We start from the raw sequence: 5,848 nt of genomic DNA, 5'->3' as shown, positions 1-5,848 counted from the left end.
TTGCTCGTCCCCAGTGGACTGTCAAGTAGTCACTGCACTCACTCACACACACACACACACACACACACACACACACACACACACACACACACACACACATTTCCCTATCTTGTGTCTCACTCACTGCGGCCGACTTGTGAGAATGAGTAATGCGACCTCCAACACGACTACCATCAACTAGGAATGAAATGTGGGGTAGAGACAGACATCCATCTTTCCTTTTCACTGCTAACGCATCTATCTACTGACCAAGCACACACACAAACACACACAAGCACACACACAAACACTGTCTCCCTCACACACACGCGTTCACACACAATGGCATCCAATAGCAGCTAATTGGGTAATCCTTTTAGTGCATTGTGGAGGAGATTGAGCATGAATAGGTTCTTCGGTGCTGAAGAGCAGAATACCAGACACTCATTACCGTCCCAGAGTGAGGAGATGGAGTACCAGGCACGGAGGAGAGAGAGGCACGGGCAGAAGAAGAAAGAGACGGGGAGATAACGCTACAGCCAGCAAGCGAGCGAGCGAGCGAGCCAGAGAGAGGGAGAGAGAGAGAGAGAGAATGAGAGAGAGTTTTGTATTCTGAGTAGCTAACATCACATTACATATGACAGTCAATGCATCCTTTTTTTGATGGAGTCGAGGGATTTGCTGTTTAGATGTTTACGTAAAAAAAGATGGGCGACGGCGCGGGAATGCCGACTCACTCAATGACGCCGTCTCGTACCGACTAACCCAGGAGGCCCCGGCTCCCGGCGACAGACCCCCGGGTGACGTTAGGTCGTAACACAGACTTCGTTTCTACACATAAAGACGAGATGAGGATGAAGGTCAACATAACAATAGTCCTCCTCTGGTGTGAGCAGATTAGGAGCTGGTCTGTTCTCCTCCTGTAGTGGAGCCGTTTGCGTCGCCTTGGCAGCTGGAGTATGGAGGAAAATGTATTTTTAATGGAGTTTAAATGGGAAGCCTTTACCGCTGCAACGAAGACGGGGAATGATGCTCGTGAATTTAAGTAGCCCTAAAATTAAATATCTGAATTTGCCTTTTATATTTCTTTATTGAACTGCATCCACCCGTACATGATTGATCATTGAGGCTCCCTATCTGTTAGATTCCTATTTTATACAGGCCGCTGGAATCCGTCCAAAAGTACTTTTAAAGAGCTTTATGTGTCTTCTATGAGGTGGCGTATAGATCAGTGGCCGGCTCCATCATCATGAAATATTTACTTCACAGGCTTTTATCGCCGACTCGCTCCAAAACGCCAAAGTCTATATAATATATATGGAAACAAGTGGGTGTATTTTTAGACGCCGGCACCATTGTGCCTCCATTACAGCTGGATATTTACCTTTTGCATTACCCATCACTTTTGTTGACCCGCCAGTGTCACTCGTGCATAATGCGACGCCTCATAAATACCATGATGGATTGTTTATAATTTAAAGGTTTTTGTGGTGGCAGATTTTCATATTTATTCCTCCGGTGTTGTTAGGATAAGACTGGACGCTTCAGGCCAGAGTTGAGCGATTACATTCGTTATGCATGAGAACGCAAACGCCTCTTCAATTTGTCGGCAATTATTTCTCTCCCTATTTTGCTGCGATTTTGCACTAATATAACAATGTATTTACTCTGTCAAAATAAAACCACTCTCCAAAGTGCAGAGGTGAACACACAGAATACACAATCAGCACATTATTGGTCACAGGACTGAGTCAGAGCTTCTTGTTTGATACATTATCACACAAGTATGACATACACACCTACCTATGTAGGTGTGGAGGAATGAGGCCTTTCCTGGCACTGGGGCCCATTGACCCTGTAAGCTGAAGCCACAGTGATAAGCTTGTCATTCTGGAGCGTAACCATCCTCCCATCCTCCTAATCTACTGTGCGTGTGTGTGAGTCAGCGTGGAGTGTGATGTTAGAGTGAGAGAAGGCACAACCAGTTTGCTTTTAAAGGAACTATATCATTTTGAAAGCAGCTGGAGAAACGTTGCAGCAGGTGATACTCTGGGTGCCCCTTCAAAATAAAAGCCTCTCTCTGTGACGTTGTAACGCCAAATCCTTCATCACCGGCTGTGTGTGATGTGTGTATGGGGGAGTCAGGGGGTCACAGCTGACATTCACACGCTTGTTACTGTAAACCCTGTTTGTGAGCCTCTGCGTGTGTATGTTGGCATGTTGCTTCTCACTCACACACACTTCCTGCCTGCCTGCACTCATCAAAGCGAGGCTGCATGTGAGCGTATCTGGGACAGTTATTTTTGGGATGCGTCTTCTCTCCCCGGCAGGTCACGTCAGCGCTAATGGTTTATGTCACAGGCTACACAAATGGAACAGGGCCTCGTTAAAACGGGGACACCAGAAAAAAAAACCACATGACAAATATTTCTAAAATCATTGACATTTTCCTGCGGCGGAATGATTTCTGCATGTCAGATTAAGAGGGCAAATAGCTTCATCTCTGCCTGGAGAAGACAAAAGGACCTGTCCTGCTGCTTTCTCGCCCCCGCACACCTTGTCCCCGTGTTGCACTCGGGCCTGTTTTTCCTCTTGACAGCATGTTCGTGTACAAACGTGTCTCAACATGCGGCCCTGCTCCCATCCAGTGTCTCACCTTGTCACTGCCACAGCCTAATGCACCTCCCTACGGCTTCCTGCTCATACTTTACTGTAAACAGCTGACAGCGTGCGAAACCTGCCGAGGCAATTTATTCCCCTAACACATCTTTTCCGCGTGTTGATATTCATTTTTCCTACCAAAGCATCGGAATGTTCCAGTGCAGCGAGTTCTGGGCCCCTGTGATACTACACACACACACACGCGCCTCTTCTCTGCCTGGCTGCCACTTACTCCACAAAATTGCTACGTGCCGGTGTAACATTCAAATAAAGCTCCCTGTTATTTCTCCATTTCACCAAACAGTGATTTGAACGGCGGCCGTGCTGAGAGCAAAGATAATAATAGGACATCTTTCTGCAGACAAAAAGTTGAAAGCAGTGTTTTGTTTCAGAGGCGTTGTATCTTCACACACTGAGGTTCCTCAGAGATGCAGCGTGTCTATTAAAAAGTAAAGGATCTTCAGCTTCCAGGAGGAACTTTGGTCAAGTGGAAATGGTTCACTACACAAACACACACACACATACTTTTAACTGTGCTATTAAAATGAACCTGGATGCCACTTTTTTGGTTTGTTTGTTCAACATAAACAGAGACACTCAATGAAAACACTTCAGGACAGTTTCACTTTACACAATAAACACACACCCATACGCACACACTCCCACACACTCACTGTTTGGTTCCCCTGTCTAACTTGCTCTGGATGTGTCCCCCTGTCACATCCAGTCCATCTGCCCCCCTCGTCCATGTTGTAGGTGACTTACCTCCATTACAGCTCTCCTGCTCCAGTCCTCCGCCGTCCCCGTCTTCTCCAAAAAAAGCTGTGGATCAATGTGGACAAGCCACTTCCTGCGGGATAGTCGCTCGGGCTGCTGGTGTGCAGAGAGGCATGCGCACACACACACACACACTCACACTCACACACACACACGCTGAGTCAGGGATGTGTGCTTTTGTTGTTGATGTTCTTCTCCGCGTCCCCGTCCCCCCCCTTGCCCCTCTTCACCACCTGGTGTGGAGCGATCAGTCCGTCCCATCTCCCATACAGTGAGCACAGCCACATTCCTCCATGAACACACACTCTCTCTCTCTCTCTATCTCTCTCTCTATCTCTCCCCTCTCTCACTTACAGTGTTTCCTCGCTGCCTCCTGAATTCCCTCCCACTCTCTCCTTCTGAACATCACAACACTCCCTCTCTCGCTCCCCAGCTCTCCCTTCTTGCCTCGTCCACCTCTCAAACATGCATTTCTCTCTTAATTGCTCCCTTTCTCTCTCCCTCTCTCTTCTCTCTCTTTCTCCCTCTTATCTCCGTCACCACGTCTGTCCACCTGTACCTTCACTACACACTTTTGGTGGCTCTTCTCGATCTCTGCTCCTCTTCTCTTGGTGTTTCGCCTGAAGGCTCTGCTATCCATCTATCCATCACTTCATTGCCTCTGCACGCATGCATATGTCATCCTTGCCTACATACACTCAGATGTGTGAGTGTGTGTGCTCCTTTTACGAGGCCGTGTATCAGCAGATTATCTAGCTACACGCAAAAAGCTTCTCTGGACTCGGTAAGTGTGGCACTCCAACCTGCGTGGTAAAAAGCACTTATGAGTCATGTAAAAGTGAAATAACAGTTTGTGTTTGAACGCGCGGGTGTGTGTACGCACAGCCTGTGTGTGTGTGTGTGTGTGTGTGTGTGTGTGGCCTTCGTGTGTGTGTGTGTTTGTGTGTGCAGGACCAGTAAATGGCTGCTGGGCTGATGACTCATCCACTGTTGCCCACCATGTTCTCACTGGTCACGCTGACTCCACTGGACTCTCTCTCTCTCACACACTTACAGTTGTGGTGGAGCATCTTTATGAGGTGTGTGTACACTCTTTCTTTCTCCCCCCCTTCTCTCTCTCTCTCTCTCTAACGTCCTGTTTTGTCTTTTGTCAGATTTCCGTGTCTGTCTACAAACTGCTCACTTTGTCTCGCTTGTTCTCCTCATCTCTCTTCTTCTTGTGTTTTTTGTTCCATCTTGCTGTGTCGCCCCGAAACTCTTGACAAAGACGCATTCGAACTTTCTCCTCTCGGTTATAATTAATATCTCGGAGTAGTCGGAAGTTTTGCCGTCTGGGAGACACAAACCCACTGTGATATTTCTCTTAGCTGTCTGGGCACGTTTGCTATAACTACAGTATAATGGCTGCTGCAGACTCCCTTCAGCGCTTACGGTGTGCCAATTTGTTTTGAATTGATATTCCTTTTTAACTCTGGATAATCATATGTAATCAGAGGCCAGGAACACTGCCAGAGACATTGTTTTTACACTCAGTGGGTGCCAGAGTGGTGTATATCTGTGCAGAAGAGTGTTTTTGGGTGATAGATAGGATAGCAATCTGGATTTTATCTCATTTTAATTCACTCTGACTCTGTCTGGTGCTATAACTGAACACACAGATAATGTGTGTGTGTGTGTGTGTGTGTGTGTGTAGGTGTGATCTTTAATGGTAGGTTGGCATGGATCACGTGATGCAGATGTTCTGAAAACCATGTTTATTCTGCTGGAGGAAGCTGGAGGCTTTAAATGTCAGCGCTGAAATGCCGAGGATGTTTTATTTATGTGTGTTACAGGCGGCGTGTAGATGTACGACACTGTGCGGAAGGCTGGCGGTCTGGTGGGCTGGAGGGCTGGAGGGCTGGTTGGTAAAACGCTGTCTGATAGAGACGAGCTTAAATGTTAAAATGTGTAAAATGCTCAGAGGGATTGTCCTTACACGTGTGTGTTATTAAGATGAAAATGCAACACAGCAGCAGCTTTGCAAGGACGAGCTTGATTCTTCACAACATTCAGTGGAATATATTCAAAATGATTTAGTCTCTTTTGTGGTTTTGTGTGTTGTTGTCTTTTAACACAGCGTGATCGTGAAACATTTGTCATCACTTCAGACAAATAAATAGAAAACAGAGCAGCCTGTTGGTGCGTCAGCGTGTGTGTGTGATTCATGTGCTGCTTCTGTGCTCGCTCGCTCACACTCGGCCCTAAATCTGACCGCTGGCCGCTCTGGCCCACTTGTCGCTCTGCAGGAACATCTGCTGGTGAGCGACTGTGTGGGCGCCACGGTGATTTTTCATATTTATTTAGTGGTTGGAATGTGTGAATGCGCCTGTGTCGGCTCGTGCTTATCTAACATCTGTGTTCTTTTGAAAGAAGAAGACAGTGCAAAGACAAG

General features: G+C 47.0%; 1 protein-coding gene across 2 annotated transcripts in view; it reads right to left on the bottom strand.

The window, feature by feature from the left end:
- lzts1 (leucine zipper, putative tumor suppressor 1) overlaps positions 1–3,691 on the bottom strand; it is a 13,820-nt gene extending 10,129 nt beyond the window's left edge. Inside the window, exon 1 of one of the 2 annotated variants that reach the window (XM_076164766.1) lies at positions 3,406–3,691. The gene's annotated coding sequence lies outside the window, so the exon portion shown is untranslated. Of the gene's footprint in view, positions 1–1,782; positions 1,844–3,405 lie in introns of those variants that run through there. The other variant, XM_076164767.1, reaches the window with a different exon arrangement.
- Positions 3,692–5,848: the final 2,157 nt, after the last annotated feature.

The sequence above is a fragment of the Genypterus blacodes genome, unplaced genomic scaffold, assembly GCF_046128005.1.
Source record: "Genypterus blacodes isolate CSIRO-AG114 ecotype Tasmania unplaced genomic scaffold, CSIRO-AGI_Gbla_v1 ptg000138l_1, whole genome shotgun sequence".
Taxonomy (NCBI): domain Eukaryota; kingdom Metazoa; phylum Chordata; class Actinopteri; order Ophidiiformes; family Ophidiidae; genus Genypterus; species Genypterus blacodes.
The sequence above is the reverse complement of the archived record's forward strand: the minus strand, read 5'-3'. Positions and strand labels throughout refer to the sequence as shown.